This window comes from Ailuropoda melanoleuca, chromosome 1, assembly GCF_002007445.2.
Source record: "Ailuropoda melanoleuca isolate Jingjing chromosome 1, ASM200744v2, whole genome shotgun sequence".
Classification (NCBI taxonomy): Eukaryota; Metazoa; Chordata; class Mammalia; order Carnivora; family Ursidae; genus Ailuropoda; species Ailuropoda melanoleuca.
In genome coordinates this window covers 146,935,199-146,958,038 of record NC_048218.1, presented here as the reverse complement: position 1 = coordinate 146,958,038, position 22,840 = coordinate 146,935,199, and positions in this window count along the sequence as shown.

The following is a 22,840-nucleotide window of genomic DNA, read 5'->3' as shown; positions in this document are numbered from 1 at the left end:
TCTATTCCAGAAGGGAAGGAAAGAGAGTGGCAGGCCTTGTTACACCCACATCTTAAGCCTTATTCACAACTTACGAATTCTCCTCCTCATTTGCTAATCAAACCTTCCATTCTTCTTGAGTGAGAAATGTCTTAAGTCACGAGCATTCTTCATCCCTCAGTAATCATGGCTCAAACACTATGTTGTAAGGATTCCAAGCTCTGCCCATAATATGAAGAGCCAAGTTATTGAAATCCTCAATCCCTTTTCTCTTTCAAAACCTCACTCTTGCATTAGTGATGCAGATTATTCCCCACGCTCTCTTATTACACGTCATGCATAGTGGTTCTGCTGTATTAATTGGACTCTGATATAGGGGCACTTGCTCTTTCCTTTTATTTTCTTTCTCATATGGAAACCTACCTTATTGAGATATAAATGGCTAACAACTCAAGATGTTACTCCTTCCAAAAGTACTGATAGTTTAACAATATGTTAAATATGTAATTTAGCAAATTCATTGAATGAAGACTCTACATACATATGAAGTTTTACCTAACTCTGATTCTGCCCAAGATTACTGAGACATTTGATTAGGACCCTTAATTCTTTGGACATTGGACCTAGTTCTGTCATACATAAAATGAGAAAAACATAGTGTGTTGGGAAGAACACTGGTTGGGAGACAGGAAATAGGAGTTCTATTCTCAATTCTGCCACACAGTAGTTGTGTAGTGCTAGACAAGTCATTTAAATGCTATGAGCTTCTGCTACTCTATTTTAAAAATGTGGAAGTTGGCCTAGATTAGTGGTCATCAAATTGGTATATGCATACCTCTGCAGGTATACAAAGATGTTTTAAGGGGTACATGGGCTTTGTAGTTTTAAGGGAACCAAGTTGCTTATCTTTAACTTCCACTTGTACACTTTCCCAGCTTCAGGTAGATTGTACTTTTCCCCTTCTATTGCACAATTGGCTTTCTCTATATAAAGAAGGGATATTCTTTACCTATTCTAAATCTTACTATGGCATGTTGCCCTGGGATGTAAAGACACCCAGGGCCTCAAACAAAGGGTAATTTTGGATTATCATTTTTTGGGTATGTCTTCTTTATTGACTTATAAACATATTAGGGGCATCCTCGTCTTGCTGGCTTTATAATTTTTCCGATAATGGTGAAAAATAGCATTAGAATTGGGTGCTTTGGTCCTTGTTGGGAAGTTCTGAGACCAATTATATCATAGAAGATAGGCAAGGAAAGTAATGCCAAACTTATGTAATAACCTTACATCTGCCATCCTCTAACCACTGTCAGAGAGTGCAGTGCTTGGCAGTATCTGGTGAGGGTAAATTAAGGATGGCATTGGTAAGACATATAAAATTCAATAAATGAATTTTTAAAAATTTTTTCTTATGTCACCTCATCTTGTATTTAAATGCAAAAAGTTTTAATTCAACTTTTCTCTGTATTCATATTTTGTTTTAAGAGCTAAAAAGAAAAGCAGCTTCAAACAGCAAAAGTGGTAGGGATTAATGATGCTATTCCTTTAATTGCAACTGTAATGTTTAATAGATTATTAGATTTTTCAAACTATATTAGATAAAACCACAGATATAAATTCCAGGTAATTTTTCTTAGCTATACTGTGAATTATTCAATGAAGTACTTGAAACCTATGTTATCGAACCATATCATAAAATATTTACACCAATTACACTCAATCCTCTTATATTACCTTATAAAATGCTTAATGTTTTCTTTTTCCTGTTAACACAAAATATTTGTAGAACTGATTAGTTTTTAGTAATATGTATTTCACTTTTTTGGTCAAATATATAAACAACATTTTATCCTTTGTGTCTAAAAAATTAATGGAGTTTTAATTTATTTCCAAAAACTGAACTCATGCACACACATTCACTGAAGAAAAACTATGACTTTTATCACACTTCTTGCTTCATACTTAGAATTTTAGCTACACAGTATCTGCATTGAAATGAATAAAATAAAAAATTTAGGATACTATTTCAAGGACTTTCTGTTTCTAGTTCAACATGTAAACAGCTTAGAAGTTCTTAAAATAAGAAAAGCAAATAAAAACCAACAACTCTTCATACGTCCATCAGAGAATTGCATCTAGGACAAGCTGTTGCCCCCGAAACTGGACAAACGGGCTGAGACATAGAATCACAGTGTCCAGGGAGGAGAAGCCCAGAAGCAGAAGCTGTCTGCTGAGGCCAGTGTTGGCAGGAACACTTTAATCTGTAATTGATGAATTTCTGGAGGCTCAGTGTGGACTAGCTTTAGAGTTAAAAGCTCTGAGGGGGCCCAGTCTTAGGAAGGCCCCACACTATTCTTAGTTTTACCCCTAGGAATCCTACTAGGTAGGTTCTCACAGTGAATATCCAGCAGGAGGAAGGGAAATACATTTTGAAAATACATCCAGAACTCTATATTCTCCTTAACAAGGTCTGCCATCAAGGGAAATTATTTTACCAGAATATAAGTGGGGTTTTACCAAAGCCTAACCAACCTTATGGAAGGAAAATATCTCACTCAGGCTCATTAAAAGACAAGATCTCATCATGGGACTACAGAGAGCTTTCCCACCCCCAAACCTTACTACCACGTCAACAGAACGCCTGTATAGTAGAGGACTGTAGTTAAAAGAACTGCAAGCCTTGGATCTGATTTAAGGAATCTCTGGGGACACAGAAAGACAACAAGGGAAACAAACAAGCAAGCAAACAAACAACAAAGACCAGAGGACATTTTAGCTTGTGACACCACAAGTATAACAAACAGTAAGGTACAGCCTTATCCTTAGGCAGAGAAACACAGGACCTCATACTAAGGCCTACCTACCTCCGTTCATTTACCCAGTATATTATGTTCAGCTATCAAGAAAAAAATTCAAGGCATACCAAAAGGTAAAAAACACAATTCGAAGAGATGCAGCAATCATCAGAAATAGACATGGCAGGGATGTTGGAATGATCAGAGCAGGAGTTTAAAACAACTGTGATATAGTAAAGGCTCTAATGGATAAAGTAGACAGCATGCAAGGACAGATGGGCCATGGAAGCAGAGAGATGGGAACCCTAAGAACCAAAAGAACCAAATCTCTAGCATTCTAGAGATTAAAACCCACAGTTAACGGAAGTGAGGAATACCTTTGAGGGCTTATCGGTAGACTAGACATGGCTGAAGAAAGAACCTCTGAGCTTGAGGATATCAAAAATAGGAATTTACAAAACTGAAGATCAAAGAGGAAAAAGTGCAAAAAAGCACAAAATATCCAAGAACTGTGGGGCAACTACATAAGATGTAACATATATGTAATGGAAATACCAGAAGGAGAGGGAGAGAAAGAAATGCAAGAAATATTTGAAATAATAATAGCTGAGAATTTTCCAAAATTAGTAACAGACACCAAACCACAGATCTAGGAAGCTCAGAGAACACCAATCAGGGTAAATACAAAAGGGAAAAAAAAAAAATCAGCACCTTGGCAATCAAAGACAGAGAGAGGGGTGCCTGGGTGGCTCAGTTGGTTAATCTCTGCCTTCGGCTCAGATCATGACCCCCAGGGTCCTGAGATCAAGTCCCACATTGGGCTCCCTGCCCAGCAGGGAGCCTGTTTCTCCCTCTGCCACTTCTCCTGCTTGTGTGTGCTCTCTCTCTCTCTCCCCCCTCCCTCACAAATAAATAAATAAAATCTTAAAAAAAAAATCTTGACAGATCCAGAAGAGGGAAAAAAACACCTTACTTGTAGAGGAACAGGTAAGAATTACATCAGACTTCGCTTTAGAAACCATGCACTTCTCCAAGAGAATGGATTGGAATATTTAAAGTGTTGAAAGGATATTATTTCCACGTCAGTTTTAATTTTCTTGACTACCTTTTCTATCTTAAAAGATGCTGTGATACATTGTTTCTTTGGTGGCCACCAATAAGCCTTCAATACCTCCCAGTATTACCACTATCTTATAGTCCCCTTCCATGTTGGCTTGAGGCTTGACTACTGGTTTTAATGATGTTTGTAAGTGGTACTTGGTTTTTGGTGACTAGTTTTAGCCACCGAAACACTAGTAAGCATAATACAAGGCTTAGTAAGTGCTTGCACACTGGGCCTTGTTTTCTTGAAGCTTCCTTGTAGGAACAGCTTTGCTATATGAGAAGTCCAAGCAGATACATAGAGAAGTCCACATTAAGAACTGAGGCGCCTTGTCAACAACCATGTCTGAGCTCCCAGCCTGTAGCCAGTACAAACTGCCTGTCCTGTGGGTGAGGCCATTTTGGTCTTTTTAGCCATCCCAGTGCCTCATGTGAACACAAAAAACCACCTGATTAACCCACAGAATCATGGAAAATAATAAACTGTTATTATTTTAAGCCATTAAGTTGTGAGGTGGTTTCTTATGCAGTAATAGATAACCAAAACAAATACTTTTATAATTTATTTCTTGGTAGATTTTATATAATTCCTTGAAGGATATATTAAAGTCAAACTTTTTCTGAGAAGATTTAAGTCTGATTTGGCTAACTGCCTTGACCATGAAGACCGGCATGCCTGTAATTTTTTAAAAATGTGTAATTAATAAACATTTCATATATCTTAGCAAAGTTTTCTTGGTAGTCTTCTCAGAAACTGAGAAAAAAGATGACTCAAATCACCAAGTAACAAGATCCTTTTGAAAGTCAGGTGGCTCCTTATTCTTTTCTATCAATTAAGGTGAAGAAGGATAGGATTAAATTGTTTTTGTAGGGTGGCTCCTTTTGTGATTTTTAGTATCGAACTCAAAATGAATTCATTTATTTAAATAACATTGCTGTAACAGTACTTTTCCATTCTCATCTACCAACAAATGTGAACAAGATTTGTTTATTTATAAGAACAAAAATAGAAAGAGTTGGTAGAGAAATCTGTATCTGTATCATTTTAGCAATAAGCAATACTCATCCATGGACATAGGAGCTAATTGGAAAAACGGAGCCTTATTTATCTCATTAAATAATTTATTTCTGGAAAATTTTACTTTATTTTGTTTTCATCTATTATATAATAATTTTAGTGATAATTGAATCTGGAATATTATTTTAATATTTAGAGATTTGGGGGGTTAAAGAAAAAATCTTTGTTTAGTTTATAAACATGTTTTGGAGAGAAATATAACAAGTGGTCAATTAGATATTATAAATCATAAAAGTATAATGCTTTAAGAAAAATTTCTGTAGGGAAATGAAATAGAAACACAAGTTTCAGAAGAGAAACAAGTTTAGCATACAATTTCCCAGCCTAATATAATGTTTATTCATGCTTTTAAAATAAATTGTTCTAATTTCATAATTTATAAATTTTCAAATGACTAAAAGGAATTAAAAAATAGTACAAAGAGCCCCTTAAATAAATTCATCAATTGTTAAAATTGTGCCACACTTGCTTTTTGCTGTGTGTGTATAGATTTTTTCATATACACCATTTAAAAGTAAGTTGTAGACATTTTACTTTTATTTATTTTTTTTTAAATTTTATTTTATTATATTGTGTTAATCACCATACAGTACATCCCCAGATTCCGATGTAAAGTTTGATGGCTTCATTAGTTGCGTATAACACCCAGTGCACCATGCAATACGTGCCCTCCTTACTACCCATCACCAGTCTATCCCATTCCCCCACCCCCTCCCCTCTGAAGTCTTCAGTTTGTTTCTCATAGTCCATAGTCTCTCATGTTTCATTCCCCCTTCTGATTACCCCCCTTTTCTTTATCCCTTTCTTCCCCTACCGATCATCCTAGTTCTTATGTTCCATAGATGAGAGAAATCATATGATAATTGTCTTTCTCTGCTTGACTTATTTCACTTAGCATTATCTCCTCCAGTGCCGTCCATGTTGCAGCAAATGTTGAGAATTCGTTCTTTCTGATAGCTGAGTAATATTCCATTGTATATATGGACCACAGCTTCTTAATCCAGTCATCTGTTGAAGGGCATCTCGGCTCCTTCCATGATTTGGCTATTGTGGACAATGCAGCTATGAACATTGGGGTGCATATGGCCCTTCTCTTTACTACGTCTGTATCTTTGGGGTAAACACCCAGTAGTGCAATGGCTGGGTCATAGGGTAGTTCAATTTTTAACTTTTTAAGGGACCTCCACACTGTTTTCCAGAGTGGCTGTACCAACTTGCATTCCCACCAACAATGTAGGAGGGATCCCCTTTCTCCACATCCTCTCCAACAATTGTTGTTTCTTGCCTTGTCTATCTTTGCCATTCTAACTGGCGTAAGGTGGTATCTCAGTGTGGTTTTGATTTGAATTTCCCTGATGGCTAATGATTTTGAACATTTTTTCATGTGTCTGTTAGCCATTTGTATGTCTTCATTGGAAAAGTGTCTGTTCATATCTTCTGCCCATTTTATGATTTGTTTATTTGTTTCTCGTGTATTGAGTTTGAGAAGTTCTTTGTAGATCTTGGATACCAGTCCTTTATCTGTGGTGTCCTTTGCAAATATATTCTCCCATTCCGTGGGCTGTCTCTTAGTTTTTTTGACTGTTTCCTTGGCTGTGCAGAAGCTCTTTATCCTGATAAAGTCCCATAAGTTCATTTTATCTTTTATTTCTCTTGCCTTTGGCGATGTGTCGTGAAAAAGGTTGCTCTGGCCGATGTCATAGAAGTTGTTGCCTATGTTCTCCTCTAGAATTTTGATGGATTCCTGTCTCACATTGAGGTCTTTCATCCATTTGGAGTTTATTTTTGTGTATGGTGTGAGAGAGTGGTCAAGTTTCATTCTTTTGCATGTAGCTGTCCAATTTTCCCAGCACCATTTATTGAAGAGACTGTCTTTTTTCCACCGGATGTTTTTTCCTGCTTTATCAAAGATTAGTTGCCCAAAGAGCCGAGGGTCCATTTCTGGGTTCTCTATTCTGTTCCATTGGTCGATGTGTCTGTTTTTGTGCCAGTACCATGCTGTCTTTGTGATCACAGCTTTGTAGTACAGCTCGAAATCCGGCATTGTGATGCCCCCAGCTTTGTTTTTCCTTTTCAACAGTTCCTTGGAGATTCGGGGCCTTTTCTGGTTCCATACAAATTTAAGGACTATTTGTTCCAGTTCTTTGAAAAATGTCCTCGGTATTTTGATCGGGATAGCATTGAAAGTGTAGATTGCTCTGGGTAGTATGGACATTTTAACTATGTTAATTCTTCCAATCCATGAGCATGGAATATTTTTCCATCTTTTTATGTCTTCCTCAATATCTTTCAAAAGTGATCTATAGTTTCTAGGATATAGGTCCTTTACGTCTCTGGTTAAGTTAATTCCAAGGTAACGTATGGTTTTTGGTGTTATTGTAAATGGGATGGATTCCCTAATTTCTCTTTCTTCAGTCTCGTTATTCGTGTATAGAAATGCAACTGATTTCTGGGCATTGATTTTGTATCCTGCCACCTTACTGAATTGTTCTATAACTTCTAATAGTTTGGGAGTGGATTCCTTTGGGTTTTCCATATAGAGTATCATGTCATCTGCAAAGAGAGACAGTTTGACTTCTTCTTTGCCGATTTGGATACCTTTGATCCCTTTTTGTCTTCTGATTGCTGTTGCAAGGACTTCTAGTACTATGTTGAATAATAGTGGCGAGAGTGGGCATCCTTGTCGTGTTCCTGATCTTAAGGGAAAGGCTTCCAGCTTTTCCCCATTGAGAATAATGCTTGCAGTAGGCTTTTCATAGATGGCTTTTATGAGATTGAGAAATGTACCCTCTATTCCTACACTCTGAAGGGTTTTAATCAGGAAAGGATGCTGTATTTTGTCAAATGCTTTTTCTGCATCAATTGAGAGGATCATATGGTTCTTGAGTCTTTTCTTGTTGATATGATGTATCACATTGATTGATTTGCGAGTGTTGAACCATGCTTGCATCCCAGGTATGAATCCCACTTGGTCATGATGGATAATCCTTTTAATGTACTGTTGGATTCTATTAGCAAGGATCTTGTTGAGGATTTTGGCATCCATATTCATTAGAGAAATCGGTCTGTAATTCTCCTTTTTGAGGGGGTCTTTGCCTGGTTTGGGGATCAAGGTAATATTAGCCTCATAGAATGAGTTTGGTAGCTTTCCTTCTGTTTCTATTTTTTGAAATAGCTTTAGGAGAATAGGTATTATTTCTTCTTTGAATGTTTGGTAGAATTCCCCAGGAAAACCGTCTGGGCCTGGAGTTTTATTATTTGGAAGGTTGTTTATCACTGACTCAATTTCTTCATAGTTAATTGGCCTATTTAAGAAATCTATTTCTTCCTGTTTCAGTCTTGGTAGTTTATAGGTTTCCAGGAAGGCCTCCATCTCTTCCAGATTGTTTAGTTTTTTGGCATATAGCTGTTGATAAAAGTTTCTAATAATCCTTGCAATTTCAATGGTGCTGGTCGTGACCTCTCCCTTTTCAGTCATAATTTTAATAATCTCAGTCCTTTCTCTTTGTTTTTGGACAAGTTTTGCCAGTGGTCTGTCAATTTTATGGATTCTCTCAAAGAACCAGCTTCTAGTCCTGTTGATCTGCTGTACTGTGCTCCTGGTTTCTAATTCATTGATTTCTGCTCTAATCTTGGTCAACTCCTTCCTTGTCAGTGGGTTAGGCCTGTCCCTCTGTTGCTGTTCCAGTTTCTTGAGGTGAGAATATAGAAACTGCATTTTAGATTTTTCTATTCTTTTGAGTGAGGCTTGGATGGCTATGTATTTCCCCCTTAGGACTGCCTTTGCAGTATCCCATAGGTTTTGGACCGTTGTGTATTCATTCTCGTTGGTCTCCATAAATTGTTTAATTTGTTTTTTGATTTCCTGGTTTATCGAGTCATTCTTGAGCAGGATGGTTCTTAGCCTCCAAGTGTTTGAGTTTCTTCCAGGTTTTTCCTTGTGGTTGAGTTCCAATTTCAGAGCGTTGTGGTCTGAGAATATGCAGGGGATAATTTCAATCTTTTGGTATTGGCTGAGACCTGTTTTGTGTCCCAGAGCATGATCTATTCTTGAGAATGTTCCATGGGCATTTGAATAGAATGAGTATTCTTTGGTTCTGGGGTGTAGTGTTCTATATATATCTATGAGGTCCAACTCGTCGAGTATGGCATTCAAAGCCTTTGATTCTTTGCTTAGTTTTTGCCAGGGTGTTCTGTCTATTTCTGATAGTGGGGTGTTGAGGTCCCCTACTATTACTGTGTTCTTATCTATATGTCTCTTTATTTTGGTTAAGAGTTGGCTTGTGTATCTTGCTGCTCCCCTGTTGGGGGCATATATATTAATAATTGTCATATCCACTTGTTGAATACTTCCTTTAAGAATAATATAGTGCCCTTCTGTATCTCTCTCTATGGCCTCTAGTTTAAAATCCAGTCTATCTGATATGAGAATTGCTACTCCAGCTTTCTTTTGAGGTCCATTTGCGTGGAAGATGGTACTCCATCCCCTTACTCTAAGTCTGAATGCATCTTTGGGTTCAAAATGAGTCTCTTGTAGACAGCAAATGGATGGGTCATGTCTTTTTATCCAATCTGCAACCCTGTGGCGTTTTATGGGAGAGTTTAAGCCATTTAGATTGATAGAGATTATTGACAGATATGATTTTAATGATGCCATTTCTCTTTAAAGTCTTTGTATCGGTTGTGACTTGCTGCTCTGTATCACTCTTGGGGCCTTTTTACCTTTATAGAGCCCCCCTTAATATCTCCTGTAGGGCTGGTTTCGTGGTTACGAAATTGGTTAATGATTGGCGATTTTGGAACGTCTTTATTTCTCCATCAATTCTGAATGACAGCTTTGCTGGATAAAGGATCCTTGGCTGCATGTTTTTCTCTGAAAGAGCTTTAAAAATGCCCCCCCAAGCCTTTCTCTCATTCCAGGTCTCTGTAGACAGGTCTGACGTAATCCTGATACCTTTGCCTTGGTACGTGAGAAATTTCTTTGCCCTGGCCGCTTTCAATACTGTATCCTTGGATCTAATATTTGCGAATTGCACTATGACATGCCGTGGCGTAGGTTTGTCCTGGTTGAGCTTGGATGGGGTCCTCTCTGCCTCTTGGACACGAATGCTTGTTTCCCTTGCTAGATTAGGGAAGTTTTCAGCTACAATTTGTTCAAATATCTCTTCTAGACCTCTGTTTTTCTCCACCCCTTCAGGGATGCCGATGATTCTGACATTGGATCGTTTCATAGAGTCAGTAATCTCCCGTAATCTACATTCGTGGGCGTGGATTTTTTTAAGACCAGCTTCTATTTTCGTTTTTTCTTCTACTAACCCATCCTCCAATTCGCTAACGCGTTCCTCTGCCTCGGTGACCCTGGCCGTCAGAGCCTCTAGTTTTGACTGCATTTGGCTCATAGAATTTTTAATTTCTGTCAGATTCGCTCTCATTTCTGCCCTTAGGGATTCTATATTCTCAGCAACGCTTTCTCTGATGCTTTTTTCAAGTTTACTCATCATCTTGACCATTGTTGCTCTGAATTCCATTTCTGATAATTGGGATACATCCATATGTATTAATTCTGTGGCCGAGGCCAATTCTGTGGCAGAGGCCACAGACTCATTATCTTTTCTTTGCTGGGGGGGACTTCTCCTTCTCGTCATTCTGATGAAGAGAGATTGCAGGGTTGTCCAGAGCCCAAGTGTTGACTGGGACCCAGGCCGTGCGCCCTTGTTTTATAGAGATCTTAGGGATGTGGGCTTCTTCCTTAAAGAGTTTATTTATTTATTTGAGAGAGAGAGAGACAGTCAGCAAGAAAGGGAACCCAAGCAGAGGAGTGGGAGAGGAAGAAGCAGGTTCCCGGTGGAGAAGCCCGATGAAGGACTCCTTACGGAGCGTTGTGATCACACCCTAATCCGAAGACAGGTGCTTGGTGACTGCGCCACTCAGGCGCTCCGGGTTGTGGGCTTCTTGATTTTTCAGCCTGCCTTCTGGGGGAGGGGCCTGCCTGCAGGTACTCAGAAAACCCTGTTTGGGTAGAGTCTCTGTGTCCCTTGCGAGGGGGGATGGGGATGGGCACCCTGTGAGCCGGTATTTCCGGGCTTTTGTTCTCTGGCGGCTTTCCCTGGCGGTTTGCTATGCCTCTTCTGAGAGAGCAGCAGCGGCTGAAATTCAGCCTCTGTCTCAGAACAGAGGGATCGCGGATCGTTCTCCACTGATGTTCTGGCCACTTTAACTCTGTTTCTGTTGGTGCTGCTCAACCCTGCAGCATCCCGGGCTGTGCGCCCCACACCCGGCGTCCCAGCCCTCACTTCCAGGGCCGGCACGTCTCTGTCCTTTGTGTTTCCAACCCCGCCCGCCGCCAGCCGCCCCGCGCGGGCTCCCGGAGCTCCCCGTCTCAGTCTGGTGTCTCACGGGTGCTGACCGCGAGTCCGCCTGCTCCCCCGTGCAGGTGGCCCTCCAGCCGCCAGCCGCCCCGCGGACGCTCCCGGAGCTCCCGGTCTCAGCCTCGATCCAGTGAGCACACCGGAGCTCCGGAGCTCCGTGAGATGCTTGGTGGTGCACGCTCCCGGCTCACGGACTCAGTCTGCCGTTTCCAGAGTGCGGGTCCGCGGTCCGCCCGCTCCCCGGTGCAGGTGGCCCGCCAGCCGCCCTGCGCGCGCGCTCCTGGAGTTCGCGTTCTAAGTCTGTTGTCTCGCGGGTGCCGTCCGCGAGTCCGCCTGCTCCCCCGTGCAGGTGGCCCGCCAACCGCCAGCCTTCCCGCGTGCGCTCCCGGAGCTCCCTTCTCAGCCTGCTGTCTCAAGCGTGCGGGTCCGCGGTCTGTCCACTCCCCCTTGCAGGTGGCTACCGCTTCCCGGCGCCCTGACACGGCGGCTCCCTCCCCCTTCTGTTTAGCTTCCGATATCTGTGCGCGGTTTCACGGCTCCCCGCTTCGTACCTCGATACTCAGCGCTGGAGATGTTCATTTGTAGAGATCCAGATGTATCTTCCTGCGTCTCAGGCTGATTCCGTGGATATTCCTGCGTCTGGTACCTATCCAGCTCAACTCAGGGGACCGGCTGAAAAAGGTGTCCCCTACTCCTCCGCCATCTTAACCTCCCCCTCCCGACATTTTACTTTTAAGTATTTTAGCATAGACAATACCATTGTCATATCTAAGAAAATTGGAAAACTAACAATTTTTCCATAATATCATCTAATATATAGTGTATATTCAAACGTTTCCTAGGTGTTTGAGAACTATCTTCTGTAACAGTGATTTTTTCCTAGTTTAAGCTAGCATCCAATGCATTGCTCCTTATGTTTCTTTAGTCTCTTTTAATTTAAAACTGTTGCTCCTCTCCATTACCATTTTTTTTTGGTTATGTTGTTCATGTTATTCACCTATATTTAAATAGACGATGGTAAGTATTAGAATGAATTTGTATTTTGATTCCTAGAAGTGTAATTTAATGATTTTATTTTTAAATGTCAGTATTTACACCATGACAAGAAGCATAACTTTGTGACTATTTAACCTAAAAGCTTAACTAGCTAAACTTGAAAAATGTTAGATGCCAACTTCAAATGAATGAGAGTACAGAATTTTTTAAAAATTCTTTTTGAAATAGCGAGTAAAAAAAATATTTGAAAGGCACTGGGCGAGATGATTTGGAGATTATTTCAACTCTAAAACTTGGGTATTTATATCTAACTTATCTCACGTACCACACATGAAGCTTGTGCATAGTTGTTACTATCCCATTTCCTGAATGGAGAATTCTGTGTGACAGACAAGTTAAGTAATTAACCCAAGTCCACACAGTTGGAAAGTGCCAGAGCCAAGATTTTAACTGGCTCTGTTTCCACATTGCCTGCTCTTTCCTCCCTGCCATTCATCCCTGGAAGGGCTAGGGTTCTGGATAGGGAAATTAGAAAGCAAAATGGCAAATGGAAATCAAAGCCCAGTCCTTTCAAGGGGCAATATGGAGCAGGGAGAAGCTTCTGGCTCAGGAGGCTATTGGTGCTCAGAACTTACAGGAATTGGTACATTTTAGAAGATATTTAATTAAAGGGAGGTGAATCCCTGTTCCCTGAGGTTCCTTGCACTCAACACACACACACACACACACACACACACACACACACACACACACACATATTCTCTTTTCAGAACCATTCTACCCTGTTCTGTTCTTTTCTCTCCAAGTGCTTAGTATGGAGTACAATCCTCATCCTACATTTTTAAAAAAATTGTGCCAAAAAAAAAGACCCATGGGATCTACTCTTCTAACAAAATTTCAAGTGTAAAGTATAGCATTGTGAACTATAAGCACAAGAGAATAGCTCTAAAACTTTAAGTTGCATGGCACAAAATTAATACCCATTGAACAGCTCATTTATACCCAATGAACTCCTCATTTATCCTTTCTCCTAGCCCCTGGCAAAAAACATTCTACTTTCTACTCTCAGTGTGTTTGACTATTTCAGATACCTCATATCAGTAGAATCATGTAATATGTGTCCTTCTATGAGTGGCTTATTTCGCTTAGATTAATGTCCTCAAGGTTCATCCATGTTCTACTCTATGACAGGATTGCCTTTTTTTAATAGCTGAATAATATCCCTTCATATGTATATACCACACTTTTTAACCTATTCATGAACATTTAGGTTGTTTCCATCTCTTGGTTATTATGAATAATGCAATGAATATGGGAGTATAAGTATCTCTTTGGGATCCTCAATTCATTTCTTTTGGATAAACACTCAGAGGTAGGATTACTGGGTTATATGGTAATTTGAGTTTTAATTTTTTGGGGACACTTCATACTGTTTTACACAGTGGCTGCTCCATTTTACATTCCCACCAACAATGCACAAAAATTCCAGTTTCTCCACAACTATGCCAACTCTTTTTATTTTCTGATTTTTTTGTTTTGTTTTGTTTTCTTGATAATAGCCATTCTAACAGTTGTGAGGTGGTATCTCACTGTCAAGGTTTTGATTTGCATTTCCCTTTTGATTAGTGGTATTGAGCATTTTTTCATGCACTTGTACATTTCTTGTCTTTTTTGAGGGAAATATCCATTTAAGTCCTTTGTCCATTTTTAATTGAGTTATTTGCTTTTGTTTTGTTCTGCTTTTGCTATTGAGTTGTAGGAGTTCTTAATGTATTTTGGATATTACACTTTATCAGTTTTATATGTTTGCAAATATTTTCCATTCTGTAGATTGCCTTTTCACTCTGTTGTTTCCTTTGCTGTGCAGAAACTTTTTAGTTTGATAAAGTTCAACTTGTCTATATTTGTTATTGTTGCCTGTGTTTTTGATGTCATATCCAAGAAATTATTTTCAAGAAAATATCATGAAGTTCCCTGTTTCCTTCTAGGAATTTTACAGTTTCAGGTTTTATGTTTAAGTCCATTTTGAGTTGATTTTTGTGCATAGTGTGAAGATAAGAGTCCAGTTTCATTCTGTTGCATGGTGGGTATCCAATTTCCCCAGTACTATTTGTTGAAGATGTTATCTTTTCCCCATTGTGTATTTTTGGTATCTTTGCTGAAGACCAGATGACTGTGTAACACAGATCTATTTCTGGGTTCTCTCTTCTGTTCCACTGATTAATATGTCTGTCTTTATACAAGTTACATACTGTTATGATTACTATAGCTTGCTAATATAGTTTAAAATTAAGAAGTGTGTTGCCTTTGGCTTTGTTCTTCTATCTCAAGATTATTTTGACTAATTGGTGTCTTTTGGTTCCATGCGTATTTTGGGATTGTTTTGTCTGTTTGGATAACAAATGCAATTGAGATTTTGATAAGGATTGCATTGAATCATTAGACAACTTTGGGTAATGTAAGCATTTTAACAATATTAAGTCTTCTAGTCCATGAACATAGTATGTCTTTCTATTTATTTGTGTCTTTAATTTTTTTCAGCAATGTTTTATAGTTTTCAGCGTGCAAATCTTTGCCTCCTTGGTTAGGTTTATTCCTAAGTATTTTGTTGTTTTAAATGCTGTTATTAATGGTATTGCTTTTTTAATTTCCTTCTAGAATTGTTTGTTGCTAGTATATAGAAACATAACTGATTTTTGTATTTTGATTTTATATTCTGCAACTTTAGTGAGTTTTTTATTCTAAATTTTTAAACATTATGTCATCTGTGAACAGAATCACTTTTTTTCCTGTCCAATTTGCATGACGTTTTGTCTTTTTCTTGTCTATTTACCCTGGCTAAAACTTCCAGTACTTTCTATTCTGCCGCCTTGCTGACATCATTACCCAGTCCTACTTCTTCTCAAAACATTTTTTTGCTATTTTATGAGATCTCCCTAAGAGAATGAGTGACTCTAATGGTGGTAACCTGTACATGAGACCAGTGGGGAGATATTTGGGACAGGCTAGCTCCTCAAGCCACATTCTACAAGGTATATCTTGTATCACTAGATTGACTCCATCTTTATAACTCCAAGAGGACACCCTGTGAAGTATCTCAGGGTGTCATCCAGATTCTAAAATATTTATAGGAAAGAATGGGGAATTGTATATGTGAATCTGAAAATTACATTTAGTGATTCTCAAACTTCTAATTTTTTTAAAGTGACACTACAACATGTTTCTTCTCAGAAGCAGACTAAAGGCATTCCAGAGATAAAGTATCTTTTAACAATGAAAAGAGAGAGACCTCAAACTTGAGAGGGATGTTAGCATTTTATGATGGAGTCCTCACTATTTCAGAGTTGTAGTAAGCATGCAGTCTTGGGATAGGCCTCTCCAGTAAGCCCAATAATATAATTCTTTATTCCATTTAGATGTTAGGGATGAAACACACAAAATTTCTGCCCTGCACTTAACCTATGTTCTTAGGCAAACTGGGCTATTGGAGAAGTACTCTGGACTGTAGTTGTAGTAGTAGTTTGTGATTTTTAATTTAAGTGTTTTATAAATAGGGGCTGCTTATTTAACCCTTATAGTTGGTATAACATTCTCTCTTGTAAGACTACAAATTCTAGCTCATCAGTTGTCTTCTCCTTTGAACTAGCCCTGCTACCTTCTATTTTTATTTTTTTTATTTTTTTATTTTTTTTATTTTTTTTAAAAGATTTTATTTATTTATTCGAGAGAGATAGAGACAGCCAGCGAGAGAGGGAACACAAGCAGGGGGAGTGGGAGAGGAAGAAGCAGGCTCCCAGCAGAGGAGCCTGACGTGGGGCTCGATCCCATAACGCCGGGATCACGCCCTGAGCCGAAGGCAGACGCTTAACCGCTGTGCCACCCAGGCGCCCCTACCTTCTATTTTTAAATTCAAAATTCCTTAACAGATTCACGTTTTTATTGGCATTTGTTAGATTAATCCCTTAGGACTAAAGTCCCTGTCTCTGTGTTTACCTCTTTTAAAAAACAACAACAAAAACCCAAAACACCTGTTTTCTTCTTTGTTGGCTCACAGTAATCTTTTTGAGAGCAGTAATGCACATATCATGTCTCCTAGCACCCTACACTGTGCCATGCAGAGAGTGAAAATTCTATAAATGTTTGCAAAATGGAATTGTTTCTTTATTATGAACATAGCCATTCTGGTTTACTTGTCCTCGGAGACATGCAGAGCAGCTTTTCCAACTAGCAAAGAGTCGTGGTTAATTCCTAGTCTTTTTCTCCATTGCGAAGAGCCGTTACAAGTCCATACACATTGTGCTGCATGTTCTACAAAGCAAGAAATAAGATTTCATCTATAGTCCAGCAGCGCAATTATATGACAATTATACACAGGCTAGAATATAAAATAGCACCAGTAGTTTTAGGATTTTACTGTTTGAACCACTGATAATGCTAACTGGTCAGGATAACTGGCAGGAAATCTAGGAGACAAGGACAATTATTAACATTGGAGAACTATTCACAAATGCTCGTATTCTGTTAGCTGCCCAACGGGCAGTAAGAGTGGACTTTATTACAGGCTAAGAAGTGAAACCAAGCTTTTAAGGTATCAATTCCTGTTGTTTTGCAGAGTTTCCAAGTCTCGAACACTTATTTGCTTCATATCTTCCTGAAAATCTCTTCCATTTTTCCACTGTTTCTCATGCCCACAGCTATTGCTACAGGAGAATATTACAGTAATCAGTCAATATCTGATTAAAAGTATAAAGCTCTTTCATTATCTCCACCAGGTGATTGAATTCCTTCTGCCTGCACAGCAAGATTCTCTTTTAAATTGCTATGGCAAAAACTGGGACTGCATGCAGTTTCCAGGCTTCATTTATTTGATGTGCGTAAGCAAGTTCTTTATTTCTTTGTGTCAGAATATGAAGAAAAGGCCGCTCAGTACTCATCAGGAAAATGTTACTCTAGAATAACTCTTGGTCACTTGATCTCTAGGTTGAATGTTTGATGCCTTTGGATCCCCCACTCCAACTACACAGACATACAACCTATTTGTTTTAGTACTTGATACCATGGACTGTCACCACCGACCACTTCTGTACATCTGGTACCTAGTGGTTTCTCTTCCAAAAAGTTTTTGGAAGACCACCTTATTGGATAGCAGGAGAAAAAGACTTGCCTTCTGTGGGGTAATAAATATCTGTCTTTCAGGCAAGGTTGACTTCCAGTTATCAGGGCTAAAGGAGATGCGAATGACAAGAATAGTTGAAAATGGCAAATAATAGAACAGTTTCTCACTGAAAGTAAATAGATTACATTGATATATCTTCATCCAACTTTTTAGCAGAATGAGTAACTAATAAATTCACATCATTGGTCTTCTGCATACCTTCTGTTGGACAAGCTTATAATCAATTAGTGAAGATAGCCAGAAATGTAATAAGCAAAGAAGACTGACAAATAAAGCACATGGATAATTTGCCTCTGAATAATCATCAATTAACTATAAATCAAAGCTATTAACCCAAATGCAAGGAAGCCACTTTGCAGGATTGGCTCTCTTGCATCATGGAGAAAAAACAGAAATACTTTCTATTGTGTTTATTGAAACCTGAAGAATATCCTTAAGTCTGGTGGGTCAGGGACAGTTTTAGAAGTCTGATGGCAGCTATGGACTCTCTTCCTAGAAAAATACACAATTATACACCCACTTTAAGAATAGCCCATAATTATAAGAATAAATGGGTATAAGAATATGATTGGTGTCCCCTGGACTTACACAATGCCATAATACACGTAACATTTCCTATCCTAGGGACTCCAGAATAAAAATCCTGCCCTACTTACTCTCTACTGTCATCTTTAGCAGAATTGAGTCGAAGTAGGCAAAATTCTATGCTTATCTAGGTGGGTATATCCACTATTCCTATGGAAAGGCAATCACAAAGCCTGTCTAAATCTGTAGAGTGGTAGTATTTCCAGGGGGCACTAATCATAGGAGAAATTCAGTGGCTTTTCTCAGAATGTCACATTTATTTACAGAAGAAACAGTGAGGAACAAATCAGTTAAAAAATGCTGTTGCCATAGGTGACCATACCAAGCAAAACAAATCTCTTGTGCCTTGATATGGCTTTCAGCTGACTTTCAGTCTTCTGCAGCTGGCTTTATTGCATGTTCTAAATTTTCCTGCACATGAAATATTTTGAAAATGTAATTCAGTTGTCAGAAGCACAGGAATGAAAAAAAGCAAGGAAATGGCTCTTCATTGAGTTTTGGCTTGTTTCTGGATTAGATGAGCAGCTGTTGAATAGTAAGTCTACCAAAACGGCAATTTGAGGGAGCCAAATAAAACACAATTACATAAGGCTGTTAACTTCAGTCAAGCTTCTTAGAATACTTAAGACCAGGTCAGGGAAAGGAAAGCATCTTCAAAGTGTCATTGCCTCTGAACGGATTATTTATTTTCATTCTCTTACTTCCAAGCTAGCCCCACTGGCTCACATTTTTCACATCTTCTGAATGACTTATTCTATGCTTCTATATACAAATGCAGGTGGAACTAAAAGGAACAGTCTTTTTGAAGGCTGTTGATGCAGGGTTTGGAGAAAAGCTTAAACATATTCAGTCCAATCTATATATGTTCTTTTAAAGTCTACTATAAACAAGATACCTGTTTGGTATCTATCTTTGTGTTTGAGTTCTCATTTTTTCCCTAGAGCCTCAGAGAAACCTGTTGAGATGGGTGGGACATTTCATAATTGAGGAGGCTTAACAAAGTGACCTACAAGTAATAGGAAGATGACTTTGAACACAAGTGTCTTGGTACTCACTTCCATGCATCTCCATATGACATGGAGCCTTCTTGAAAGGCTTAGGGATCTTTGTTGAGAAATACATTATGATGTCTGGGATGATTTTGAAGGAAAAAACTCTAAATATTGCTAAGCTTCCGAAGATAATGCTTTCAAATTCTTTCTCACCAATGCAGCAAATAATCTAGAGAGAATTTTTTTTTAACAGAAACCTAAAACTTACCATCTGTAGGGATGACAATAAATCTGATTTCTGACTCCTGGCTTCTCATGATACCCATAAGTGTTCCCTTCCACCTTCCTACAGAGTCATAAGGAGAAAACAAAACTATGCTGATAATGCCTTTTGTTTTATTTATCCCCACTACAGAGAGCAATGATTTATTTACAGACCAGTTTTGCCAAAATGTTTTGGGGAAGCTAGGATTTCTTTAAAAGGGAACGTGAGAGTGGGAATTGGATTGTGGGCCATGCATATTTAGTCCAAAACAGAGGGATCTACTTTTATTTTCCTGCTGTTATTACATTGTGTCATGCAGTAATATCAAGTTTTATTTTTAACCTTGATTTTAGAAAATGCCTGAGTCGTTAATTTCTTGGGACGCAAACACACTTCCATAACATAACAACTCATTTGGTAAAATTGTCCAGTCCACTGAATCTATTGAGAGATACACACGGGAGCAGAGGAAGGGCAGAGCTGATATTTGGAAAGCATATGAGGATTCAGAAAATGAACTTCAGTAAGCCCAGTGCAGTTTCCAGTTTGTTGGTCCAAGGCTGTCTCCAGCCCCCAGTGACTCAGGGCCTGTCCTATCTTTAGGGAACAGCTAGTCACTCATTATTATGTTTGTGTTTATGTGCTTGTGGATACTCGCAAAGAGACAGAGCACAGTTACTCAAAATTTCGATTGTTTTTATACTGATATACAGAGAAGATGTTACTTCTTTATTTTGTCTATAATTTTGTTGCCTCACAAACTTCAATCCACTGGATAGAAGGAAAAAAACAAACATTTAGTCCTTGATGTGGACTGAATTGCATCCCTCAAAATTCATATGTTGAGGCCCTAAGCCCCAGAGTGACTATATTCAGAGACAGAACCTGTGAAGAGGTGATAAAGGTTAAATGAGGCTCCAAGGGTGGGACCCTGGATCCACTAGTGCTGGTGACCTTGTGAGAAGCTGAAGAGACACGAGAGCCCTCTCTCTATGCCATGTGACCGCCCAGGGACAAGACCGCTGTCCACAAACCAGGAAGAGAACTCTTATCAGGAACCAAATAAGCCAGCACCTTAATCTTGGACTTCCCAGCCTCTGGAATTGTGAGAAATTAATTTCCGTTGTTTAAGCCTCCTCATATGTGGGATTTTCTTATGGCAGCCTGAGCAGACCAATACAGTCATATATCTATAAATAATTTAAACCGTTAATTTAAGGTATGCTCAATTTCACTAAGAAAAAAATAGATTCAGATTTGTATTTGCCCTGTTTCCTTCTCCACTTTCTTTCCAAGTATGGCTTGGGTAAAGGTGAGTGTGTGCGGCCCTGCAACCTCTACCTCGTGGTAGAGGGGAAGAGTTTGGGTCTTGGGGGTAGTGTCCTCTGGCATCTTGGGGCTCTGGTACAATGTCATCTGGCTACCTGGCAAGTGCTGGTCCTGCTCACATTCGCAGTTGATGTCTGTCTGTCGTAACTCAGTAGCTGGGCTTTCTCTTAGACCCTTCCTTGCTGACCCAGCCCTGCTCTAGCTCTCACTGGTGCTGTAGATGTCCCCTCACTCTGCTATCGACAGGCCATAGCTGTCAACTCCACTGCCATTGCTTCCCCTCTGGGGCTGCAGGAATTTCTGCATCCCATCCCTGCCACAGACAAACCGTGAGCTGCTTCGTAGAAAAGCCAAATATCAGGGCATCCTTTCCTGGTTTCAGACTATACTGTACCACCTGGTTTCCTTTGATGTGATTTGCTCCTGGTTAACAGACTCGTCTTTTGATCCCATAGTGGGAGCCAGGCGAGGAGGTCCCCACTGCCCTCAGTTTTTTCTCACTTCTCAGGACAGTGTCTAGTCATTTCCTCATCTTACCTTATGGTATCTTATCTCGTCTCTTCTCAGCTCATCTTTTTCTAACTTCCCTCAATCTCTCAGGAATAGAAAAAAAAAGTAGTCTTGCTCTCTCACTTCAAGTCCTATTTATTTTTTATCACTGAAAAGCAAGTTTTATGTCCTAGAGGTGAGAGGAATATTTTCTCCAAACTCCAGGCTGGGCAAATTTTATGAGCTGAATCCTGGACCTTGATATGCTAAGAGAGGTTGTAAAGAAATGTAGTAAATCCATTCTCTGTCTCTCCCCAAAATTTCTCTTGCTCTGAAGACGTAAACTTTAGAGATATAAAGTTTCAAATGGACTAAGGTTTATAGGAAGACTGGAAATAAATGGCTTTATATTCAAAAAGATATTATCCCGCCTATGAATGGGATTGTCCATTGTACTGTGCTTGTGTGCTTGTATTCTATGTACCAATGCACAATTTCTTCATTTGTGAACTTTTCTTCTTGAGGTAGGCATCAGAGGTGTGGACAAACACCACTAGTATTCACAGCGAACATACAGTGAGCAGGAGCTCGGGGTTGGAGGATGTTTTGCCAATCCTCTAAGGTTGGATCTTCTTCCCCCAGCTTGCCCAAACTTCGTTTTACTTGCCAGTCTCCTTTTGTAAAGGGAACACAAAAGGGAAACTCACCCAACTCTGATGTTGTGTGAATAGTTGGCTCTTTGTACTTTTGAAAGGATCATTTAATTAACTAGTTAACGTGTCTTTCAGTTACAACTCTATTGTGTCCTTCCAGGATACCACATATTTCAATCTTCTGGGTCAGCGAACACCATGGTGGTCATCTCTTAAACAAGTGTTCCTGTCATATTGCATTTTTACTTCTTGTCAGCATCCTAGATGGAAGAGCTACTCCTTTTTTTTCTTAAGATTTTATTTATTTATTTGAGAGACAGAGGGAGAGAGCACAGAGGGAGAGGGAGAAGCAGGCTCCTTGCTGAGCAGGGAGCCAGGTTCAGGGCTGGATACCAGAACCCTGAGATCATGACCTGAGCCGAAGGCAGACGCTTTACTGACGGAGCCTCCCAGGCGCCCCTGGAAGAGGTACTCTTGGTGAAGCTCCAGTTTGAGTGCTATATTTGCTCTTGCAACTTACCACTTCCCAGGCAAGTTCAGTTAGGGACACTCAGAAGATTTCTTAAGTCCAGAGCCCTTTATACATGTAAAATTTCAGAGGTTTAAATAATCGCTATTTCAATGGGTTAGAACTTGGGAGAACAAGGAATATTTCTTATATTTATTGGCTTCCATTAATTTGCTTAATTAAAGTTATTATTAACGCTTGTTCTAGGCTTGTGATAAACCGAGAAAGTGAGACACAAAACTTCAAAAAATACATATTCTTTAATATGTAACTAAAATAGTTTTCATCTATTCATATGTTTGTGGTTAAGTTCTTTTTTCTTGAAGATCAGTTCTCCACTGATGATCAAAGTGATGTAAAGCAATGATATATAGACATGTACTTCTAGACAAGTAATTTGGGTTCTATCATGTGGTGGTGACAGGAAATCCCATATAAAGATATAAGTGGAAAATGATACTTGACTAATGGATTTGGGGGGTAGGCTGATTGGCACTGTGAAGATAAGACTATTTTGTTCCTT